Source organism: Euprymna scolopes, chromosome 42, assembly GCF_053919585.1.
Source record: "Euprymna scolopes isolate OS-2025 chromosome 42, ASM5391958v1, whole genome shotgun sequence".
Lineage (NCBI taxonomy): Eukaryota > Metazoa > Mollusca > Cephalopoda > Sepiida > Sepiolidae > Euprymna > Euprymna scolopes.
The window spans coordinates 26,988,863-26,999,919 of NC_136523.1; the positions used below are offsets into that span (position 1 = coordinate 26,988,863).

General features: G+C 36.4%; 1 non-coding gene across 1 annotated transcript; it reads right to left on the reverse strand.

The window, feature by feature from the left end:
- Positions 1-2,990: 2,990 nt before the first annotated feature.
- Positions 2,991-3,063, reverse strand: Trnar-acg (transfer RNA arginine (anticodon ACG)). The gene has a single exon. It is a non-coding gene; the product is annotated as a tRNA-Arg (tRNA).
- Between the last annotated feature and the right edge of the window lie 7,994 nt (positions 3,064-11,057).

The following is an 11,057-nucleotide window of genomic DNA, read 5'->3' on the forward strand; positions in this document are numbered from 1 at the left end:
CCATAAGTCCCAGACTTCAATACCTTACCAAGCTACTTAAAAAAAAACTTTTAGTCCGACCCGTTCTCAACTCCCCCCACCCTTACAGACTTTTAAAATTCTACAATCTCTCTGCTAACGGTAAACACCCAAAAAGGGGTCAAGGAATTTGAGTTCCTGAAACTTTTAAAATATCCAGGGACGTGCCAAACGTCAGTGAAGCGCGTCGGAGTCACAGTTAAATGCCAGCGAGCTTGGTGTGTCGTTGGCCCTTTTTTTTGGGGGGGGGGAGTGGGGCCTTACGCCATGTGTTTTTTTTTTCTGAAGATTCCCCATCTACCTTTGCCAGCAGATGTGCACTGATTTACTCGAGATGATGTGACAGCCGATAGGGGTCTCCGATGACACTGAACGTCAAAGGTCAAAGATTTAAATCCGTTTAATTTACGAGAAGCTGTCCAAATACTATGACGGTCCAAGCCAAAACCACCTTACAGCATGCCTGCTCACTGAAAAACGACGTCATGCTTGAGGTACAAGTAAGCCAATCTGGCGAACAGTCAGGCGGTCGATAATGAATGAGGGCTTAAAATCACAATAATAAGAAACACGATTTATACTGAAACTGAACTTATTAAATATGATTCTTAGATCATATTTGTAAACTCGATTGTTTTTCACAGCGGTTTAAATTTTCAGAAAGGATCTGCTCAAAAAAAAAAAAGAAAGAAAAAATGTGACTTATACTACCAGGTTGTGAGACGTTTCCCGGTCGTAAAATACGCTTATATATGATATTTTAATTTATGCAAATTTCGTATTTATTAAAGCAAATCCTTTACTTGTAATAAAGTGTGAACTTTGCCTTGACAGAGTACAAAAGAGACTTCGTAACTTAGTGGAAAATGCCTTTTTTACATGTTAGTCACCACTTATCAAGGCCCGGAAGCCACTCGGGGATAAGGGTTATTGCATGTACAACAATCAATGGGATAATATCGTGGTAATCGTTAGTAATGGAGATTTGATAAAGTGTCTTACTTAAGGGGGGCGGTTCATCAGGAATTTGTTCATGTTGGACTCGAAGACATCCAAGTTGTAGTCAGGTGGGAACAGGCAAACGGAAAAGAGTTCCACAGACGTGCACTTCTAAGAAAGCAGCTTTGTTCATGGAATCTACGTTTTGGTTTTGGCACAGATAAAGAGTGAGGAAAAATTTTGACAGTGGTTTCAGCTAAACGGGGGTTTATTTTGAAAGATTGGCGAGGGGGACAGAGATTGGAGCTCAGACGAGCACTTGCCATTAAAGTATCGATAAAAGAACGACAGGCTCGCAACGTCTCTCCTGTGGGAGAGAGGTTGCAGGGAAGAGAAAAGAGCATCCCCCACTAAGCCACGAAGTCTATTTTGTACTCTGTCAAGGCACTATAGGCTGTTTTTAACAGCTCCTGCCCAGATGTGGCAGCAATACTCTATCCTTGGCTTTTATATAGATAGAGCATTGCATTAGCAGTGAGATATCTTCTGGAGCTGTAGTAGGGTTCTACCATTTTTCCAGCGACCTTGACAACTGACTTGATGTACGTGTTCCATTTCAGGTCACCAGTAAAGGCCAAGCCCAGAAGCTTATCAAAACATGGAGCTTCCCCTAGACGAGAGCCATCCATTTCAATTGATGCCAGATGGGGATCAGAGCGTTGATGATGTAAAGATCGGAGCTTGGTTTTAGATGCATTAAAAGTAACCAGCCACCTCTTCTCCCACTGTATCATGCGCTCTAGATCAGAGGAGAGAGAATTAGAAAGAACTTTGTCATTTACGGCCTTAGATGTGTTGCCATAGATTGTCGTGTCATCAGCATAGATGTCAACGAATGATTTAAGTATGTGTTTTGAGAGATCATTGATGTAGATCAGGAAGAGAGTTGGGCCCAGGATGGACCCCTGAGGGAGCTCATTCGAAGTATGAACGGCATACATCAAATATGTTGCAAATATCGCTGTATCTTACTGACGATGCAATTGACCGTCTGTCTAAGGACCAGGTACGCCCTAATATGGAGTACTGTTGCCACATCTGGGCAGTAACGGCTTAGCGTGCCCTATCCAGATTTGATAGACTTCAAAACTGGTTTCAAAACCTAGTAAGTTAATGACCTTTTCTCTTCCCTGAAACCTTTTTCCCACAAAATAGACGTTGCGATCCTGTTTCTGCTCTATCGTTATTTTCATGGCAGGTACTCGACTGAACTCCAATCTATGACCCTATTCTTTTGCCAAACTTTCATGAAAAACGTCCGTCTAGCTATAATAACTGTACACGATTTCCCCCACTCTCTGTGTATGCTTAAAATCTAAACGCAGATTCCATGAACAAGGCTTCTTTCCCAGAATTGCCCGTCTGTGGAACACTGTTTCGCAGGCCTTCTTCCCTGTTGAATACAACATGGTAGCTTTCAAATTCAATCTAAACAAGTTCTTGTTGCTCCGTCTCCATAAATAATCGAATTCCACCCAATTCCCACCAGAAACGATACTACACTACCATCTTACAGTCATTAACCTTCAGTTCCATTTGGACCGTGAAAAGTGGTGTCCCAAGTAAAAAAAATAATTACTTCATAATTAAAAAAATTATTTACGCGTAAATAAACATTCCGTTGTTTTTAATGAATTAAAAAAAAATAATAAATTCGTTTAATATTTGTTTAGAAATTGCATTTAATAAAAAAAAAAAAATTATAATAAACGATTTAATTTTTACTGACCGCTAACAATATTTAATACTAGCGGTTGCGCCGCTTCGACACACACAACGCCGAATCAAACACAAAATCGAGTATACTAAACACCAAGTATACTCAACATCGTCTTACCATCAGCGCTTAACCTGTGAACTCAGAGTATAGGAAATTCCCATATGCACAAAAAAAAATCACTGAAAAAACAAAAAATACCCTAAGGGGGAGGATAATGAGTAAACGTTGGAGAAAATGATGGTTAAAATTATTACGAACTTGCCAGGATTCGAACCTGGAATCTTCTGATCCGTAGTCAGACGCGTTATCCATTGCGCCACAAGTCCTGTCCGTGTGCCGAAAGATGTTACCGCGAATGTATACAGACAGTGCTAAATTCTGTTGACATGGGCAGGTAACTTTTTCGATAATTGCACGAAATGTCGCCAAAACTCTTATTTCGGGCGTTTTGTGTGACTCGCCGCTGTTCGTTACAAACTATATATAGATAAGGACAAGGACTCACACCTTTCAGGGAAAAAATAATTTTTCAATTCGGCGCATCTGTTCGATAGTTTTATCGGTATACACACACATAAATAAATAAATATTTAGAATTTTATTGAGAGTATAGATTAAATGGGAGACGGGACGTTGGCCTGGATTAACGGAGGATCAACGAACGTTTGCATAATTTATTATCAACGAAATCGGTGAGATCGACCATTTTTTAATCAAATCGATTGTTTGCCTACTCTAGTCGGGGCCCATTTCGGTGATCTGGTAGGAAGCTTCACATGCCTCTCTGCAGTGATTAGTTCACAATACATTGAAATTTTTACCCGCTTTTCTAGCGACCACAAAAATAATGAAGATAAAAATACTGATGTATATATGTAAAACTAAAAGAAAAATTTAAATTATGTAAAAATTAAAAGATCAGAAGAAAAATGCTAAAAAGACGAAAAAAAATGCTAAAAAGACGCAGATATCTGAAATATAAAAAAGTTTAAAAAAATATATAATGTACAATATTTTTTTTAATGAATTATTAAAAATGATGGTATTAAAAAAAGATACAAAAATGTATTTGATGATTAAACGATTCAAATATGAAACATGTTTGTAGCATATCTAAAAGATAAAAATGATGAATGACAGAAAAAATGTGGGTATTTAAAATATAAAAAATATAAAAAGATTAATATATAAACAGATAAAATATGTATTTCCACTATAATATACAAATCACTTAGTATATGTATGTTCCTTCCTTATAAGTTCCGAAACGGCTGGCTCTATCTTTTGCAAATTTCATACAAAGTTAATTTATATGTCTGCAGTGTTCTTAGATATGTTTTTGCGGAAATTCATCCGATAAGTGTCGATAATTCGAAAACATCTGATCTTAAAAATAGCTTTTCTCTGTTATAGATAAAAAAATTATAGGGGAATATTTTATGTTACACCGGTCAATAATAAAAAAAGACGCAGTTGTTTGAAATGTAAAATGTTGAAAAATCTATGTGAAAATTATACTATTAAAACATGTATGTATAATATTTTTTAAATGAATAATTAAAAAATGTGGAAAATTTTTTAAAAAAATGAAAATTAAATTAAATTAAACGAGTCAAATATGAAGCATATTTGTAGCTAAAAGATAAAAAGATGAATGATAAAAAAGATGTTGATATTTAAAAGATAAAAAGATAAAAAGTGTGTAAATTAAAAGAATAACAGATGAAACATGTAAATCACTTTGTATATGTGTCTGTGTTTCTTTCCCTATAGGTTTCGAAACGGCTGGGTCTATCTTTTGCAAATTTCAAACAAAATTAATTTATATGCCTGGCAGTGTTCTTAGATATGTTTTGTACGGAAACTCCTACGATAATTATCGAAATTGAAAATATCCGATTTTAAAAATAAAAGCTTTTTTTTATTTTATACATAAAAAAATCATAGGGGATATTTTACGTTACACAGGTAAAAGGAGATAATAAAATCTCAGCAAATTATTTCTTCTTGAGAAAGAGATTAGTTATAATCTGGGGATATAGCTTACTAGTAGATCATTCGATTACAGATCGAATGATCCTTCTGCTTAAGCACGGGTTTACCTCAACATTTTTATTTTAATTTTGTTATTACTAGCATGCATGTTCATTTACCAAATTTCCACTAACAATTACTACAACATTGTCCCATTGACCATTGTACACTCAATAAGCCTTATTCTCGAGTGGAACTTCAAACAAGAAACATACTCTACCACCAATAGCAATGGCCAAGGACACATTACCTGAAATTACTTCTTTTAAACTCCTCGGCCTAAGGTTTACAGGGAACATGAACTGGAATAGATACATTGAGAGCATTGCAAAGAAGATGGGCTCTCTCTACCGTGCTAGAAAATTACTTACGCCTGAAAGTATCCTATACCTCTATAAGGCCACCATTCGCCCATGTATGGAGTATTGTTGTCACATTTGGGCTGGTGCACCTGCTGCTTGTCCCTTACTCCTGGACAGGGTTCAAAAGAGAATCGCCAACATGATAGGTCCTGAACTGTCATCTAGGCTTCAGCCTCTGTCCCATCGACGAAATGTTGTATCTCTCTGCCTGTTCTACAAATATTTTAATGGTGAATGATCTGACGAACTACAAGCGCTTGTACCTCCTCAACGTGACTACCCCCGACAAACCCGACAAGAAACTAAGTCCCACCCCTTTACAGCAGAGATACCTAGGTATGAGAAAGCCTTTTACTCTAATAGTTTCTTCCCCAGAATTGCAGGTCTTTGGAACTCCCTTCCAGGAGTCTGCTTTCTCAACTGTACTGATATGCAGAGGTTCTAGTGTAATGTGAACAAACATCTTTCTACTCATCTCCCTTCATAATGCCCCCGCAAATTATGTCCCCGATAGTAGCCCCCTACTTGAAAGTGGCACTGTCTTGTTTGGGGTGAAAATTGATGTTAAAAAAAAATTCAAACTACTAACGATTACTACGATATTGCAATATTGACTACGGTAAACTCATTAAGAATTATTCTCGAATTGCTTCCGGGTCTTCATAAGTCGTGACTCCTTTGCAAATAAAAAAACTGACTTCTTTAGGAGACTAGTAAATACGGACTCCATAAAAATCTTTCATCACTTTTTGGGGTGTGTGTACGCTTCCAACCCCACACCCGACGCTCGTACGGCTCATAATTTGTCGCCCTTTTGTCGCCGCCAATTCAGCAGCGCCGGTTCATTTATTTATTGTATTTATACATCTAATTTTCTCGTTGATCACTTACTCAATGCCAAGATTTCCAACACCCTCATTAGCAAGTTTCATGTACATCAAAGTTCGACTCGGGCGAAACCTTTTCCTCCCCTCCAACAACCCTGCGCCCTGCCTTGTTCGCCCGCCCTGCCCAAAATCGTCGATATCACCACACCACACAGCGCCCAGCGTAAACCATCATCCCCATATTATTTTAATTGCAAATAACTTTTCAGTCGTGCAGCCAAAGGGTGGGACGTACAACGCTCTCCTCACACCGTCACCAACATGCCTGAGGTGCATGGCTCGAATAGTTTCAGGCGGTTAATAATAATAATAATAATAATAATAATAATAATAATAATAATAATAATAACAAGAAGAAGAAGAAGAAAAAGAAGAAGAAATACAACAAGATAATGATATAAAAGAAAACCTGGTGTTAAGAAGAATTTGGAAATAGTTATAATCTGGTATATTTGAAAGGAATTTTGAATAACACCAATTAAATAATAATAATAATAATAATAATAATAATAATAATAATAATAATAATAATAATAATAATAAACAGGAGTGTCACACATTGTAAGTGCTTGTTCTATAGTTGCTCAAAAAGAGTACAAACGTCGTCATGACAAAATTTGTACAAATCTGTACCGAAGTTTGAATGAAAAGTTCGGAATCCAAGTTACAGACAAATGGTAAAAACATCACCCAGAAAGAGTAGAGGAAAATGAGGACATTAAGTTTCTTAGCGATTTTCTGATTCAGTGTTACTCAGAGATAATTCACAGGAAACGGGATATTGTAGTTGTGAACACAAAGACCAATGAATTCAAATGGTTGATGTGGCTTGCCCAAACGACATTAACTTAACAGGCAAGAAGAATGAGAAACTACGGAACTGTGGGTGGAGATTACTAGATTGTGGAATAAGAACACTTCCACCGTTCCAATAATCATAGGTGTGCTCTGATGATCTTATGAAACAGCTGAACTCCTAGGGAATCAGATACAACATCATCCTACTCCAGAAGTCAGTTCTGCTTGGCTCAGCAATCATCATACGCCAGGTTCTTTCTATCTAATTGACTTTATTATTATCCTCACAAGCTTTGGTGGAAAAGCCCGTTAATGGAATAGTAATAATAACAATAATAATAATAAGAAGAAGAAGAAGAAGAAGATTAAAGCTTGAATTGAGATCTGACAGACAATACATAACGAAGATAAAAATACAAAGAGGTATATTCCAAGGAGGTAACCTATCACCACTACTGTTCATCATAGCCATGGTGTTTCTTAACAATATACCAAAAATATGCCAAGCTGGATACAGGTTTACCAATACAAACGACATAATGAACCACCTAATGTATATGGACAACCTGAATTTTTTTGCAACCAAAGGAAAAGAAGGACAGACGCAAATAATCACAACTAGAATCTTCAGCCAGGAACTGGAGGTAGCATAAGGTATGGAATCATCCGGCCATGAATGATAAAGGCATTAGCGAAAGTTACAATTAAAATTATTAGAGAGTTTTAGAAGAAGATATCATCAAATCAACAGAGGAAAAGAGCAGGAAAACTCTTGGAAACTAAATTATATAGTAGGAACATAATCCATCTAGCGCGGCCACAGCCGAGATTGAACTCACTAATTTAAATCTTGTCTATATATATTATTCCTTAATTGGAATTAATTTTTGAGGTGAGCATTATATATATTAATTTATTTTTATTTCGGACTATTATTCTCATCTTTATTAGTTGTTGTTTTTCATCTTTTATTGGTTTGTTTATTCACAACGCTTCGGCCAACTATTCCTCTGGCCTTCGTCAGGAGGTAACCGCGACGGATAGGAACTTCGAATCTCCTAACTGCATTCTCAACCAAAAATGAATTCCGATTAAGGAATAATATATATACTAATCGGTACGGACCTGACTATGGAAGATCAGATAATAAATAAACGTGGATTTATAGGATCAAAAAATCCAACCTTGATCGCCCTTTGGGGCCACTGGCGCACTTGATAGAGACGTTGAATCTCTACAGTTCCAGATGAACATTGTCTGAAGATAGCGTTTTGAATCCCACCCAAAGCGTGCCAGAGGTTTACTTGGTCAAAAATGTGGTGAGACGACTACAACTACGGATGGCAGTGATGGATGAGAATGCAGTTAGGAGATTCGAAGTTCCTATCCGTCGCGGTTACCACGTGACGAAGGCCAGAGGAATAGTTGGTTGAGTAAACAACCAATAAAAGATGAAAAAGAACAACTAATAAAGATGAGAATAATAGTCCGAAATAAAAATAAATTAATTAAATCTTGTCAGTAGCTGAATACTTGATGACTATTAAAGGTATTTTTTATCGTGACGCTATCAATAGATGGGTGGCCTATCATGGCTCATCTACCATCGAGACCCATCTACCATCGAGAGAAGGATAGACCGCGCCAGTTTCTCAATCTGATATTTTACCTCACGGTATATACAGCGCCTCGCCTTCCCAAATGGTCACCCATCTGGTATTGGGCAGGCTCAACGTTGCTTAACTTGTCAACGTGATGTGTCGTATAGAAACATAATACAATAAAGAGGTTGCATGAAAGAGAAAAGGGCATCTCCCACTAAGCTACGAAGTCTATTTTGAACTCTGTCAAGACAGGATAAGCTGCTTCTAGCAGCCCCTGCCCAGATGTGTCAACAGTACTCCATTGTTGACCGGACCTGATTTTTATATAGGTGGAGAATTGTAGCAGGAGTGAGATATCTACTGGAGAGGAAGAAGGATCCCACCATTTTTCCAGCGACCTTGGCAATGGATTTGATATACATGTTCAATTTCAGGGCAAGAGTAGAGGTCAAGGCAGAAGCTTGTCAAAACATGAAGCCTTCCCAAGACGAGAGTCATTCATTTCAACCAATACCAGATTGGCATCAATGCATAATTGGTGTAAAGAGAGAAGCTTAGTTTTGGATGCATTAAAATTAAGCAACCACCTCTTTCCCCATTACACCACAAAGGTCAACTTTGTAAACTTTGACCGTTTAGCAGCCAGATTTTCGCTTCAAAACTTATTAAAATGCTTGCCGCTTGTCTGAATCCCCATTAATCATAAATTTCAAATGTTTACACCCAAAATTGGCTCAGTAGTTTACTAGACACTGGAAAGGTAAAATCTTTTGAACTTTGTACCAAATCGATTAAAAAGTTTGCCCTATGTCTGAAAACACTTGATGTAAAATTTGAAATATTTAGACCAGAAATTGGCTGAGTAATTTGGTACAGACCACAGTGGGTAATTTTTTTAAACTTTGACTCCAATTTTGACTCCTTACCATTTATTTTCTAGGGCTCAAATTAAAAAAGTTTGATCCAAAATCAAGTAACCTACATTTATGATTTCAAAATTGGCGGTGGAGTTTCGTGGAGTTTTCAAAACTCAAAATAAGCGGTGGAATTTGGTAGAGTTTTCAAAACTCAAAATTCGCGGAGGAGTTTGGTAAAGTTTTCAAAGATCAAATCGTTGAACTTTGACTCCTTGGCAACTAAATTTCTGTCCGAAAACTGATTCGCAAATAACAATACTCCTTGTGTCAAATCTCGAGTCTGTAGACCGAAAATTGACAGAGTTATTTTGTAGGAAATGTACACACACACACACACACACACACACACACACACACACACATTTGAACCTTTATAGGTAGATTATTTCTATTGTTTTATATTTAGCGCTTTTTTAGGGGCCGAATTAAACTTCATTTTTTATGGACTTCTAGTTATATAAAATTAATTTTTTAACTTGTATCTTACTAAGTTAATATATAAAAACTTATCAAATAGTAGTCATTTTAGCTTTTATTTTGTTTATATGAATAAATATAAACATATATATATATATATATATATGAAAATGTATTAAAAAATACGAAAAGTATAAAAGCTTATCACTTTTCTTTATTCTTTATATATATATATATATATATATATATATATATATATATATATATATATATATATATATATATATCCTGTGGAATTCGATTTTATTCCTTATCCATCCATCCAGCGCGGCTGTAGCCGAGATTGAACTTACTACAGGAGTTTGTAATGTAATTTAAATCTTGTTAGTAGCTGAATGCTTCGCTTGATGCTTCGCCCGGGCTATCAAGGGTATTTTTTTATCGTGACGCCATCACTAGATGGGGTGCCTACTACGGCTTAAGAGAGTCCCATTTACTCTCCCCCTCCATTTTCTCAATTGGTATTTTCCTTATAATATATACCAACCCTTATTTAAGAAGCTCAATGTAATTACAGAGCAATATAGTAAATGAATTATAAAAGTCTATATTCCAAAAATCATCATGTTGACCATCTTACAATTTATTCTTTTTATTCTGTTGATATTTACAATTCTTGACAGTATCTGTTTCGTAGCGCAAAATCAATCACTTAATGTTTATATCAATCAATGAAACTATTTTGTCTTTAACTCATCAGAAGAAATAGTAACGATCAATCCATCAAATGGAAATAAAGTGCGTTTTGACATGATTAATATCCGAAAATTGGAAGAGAAGCTGTAAATATCTTATAATATGTTTCCATTGCGCCATTTTGAATTTCAAAATGGCGCAATGGAAACATATAAAAGGTATTTACACCTTTCAATTTGCGTATTTTAATCATATCAAAACGCACTTTATATGGATTGATCGTTACTATTTCTTCTGATGAGTTAAGGTCAAAATAGATTCACTAATAAATATATATATATATTTGTAGTCATCGACATACAGTCCTGTTTCGTTGTATCACAACTCATCAGTTCCGCTAGACTAGCATCTCTCCCAAGCCGAGAATCGAACCTAGAAGCGTCGTATTCACAGGCGGTAGTTCTCCCACTCGACTACGGAATCGACGCCCGTAAATAACTCGTCGGAATGTCTATTTAAATAGACACCTGCCACCACTCGAAATTTGAAATACCGGGTACTGAGATTTGGGAAAATCGATGTGACGGGTGTCAGCCAGAAATTTG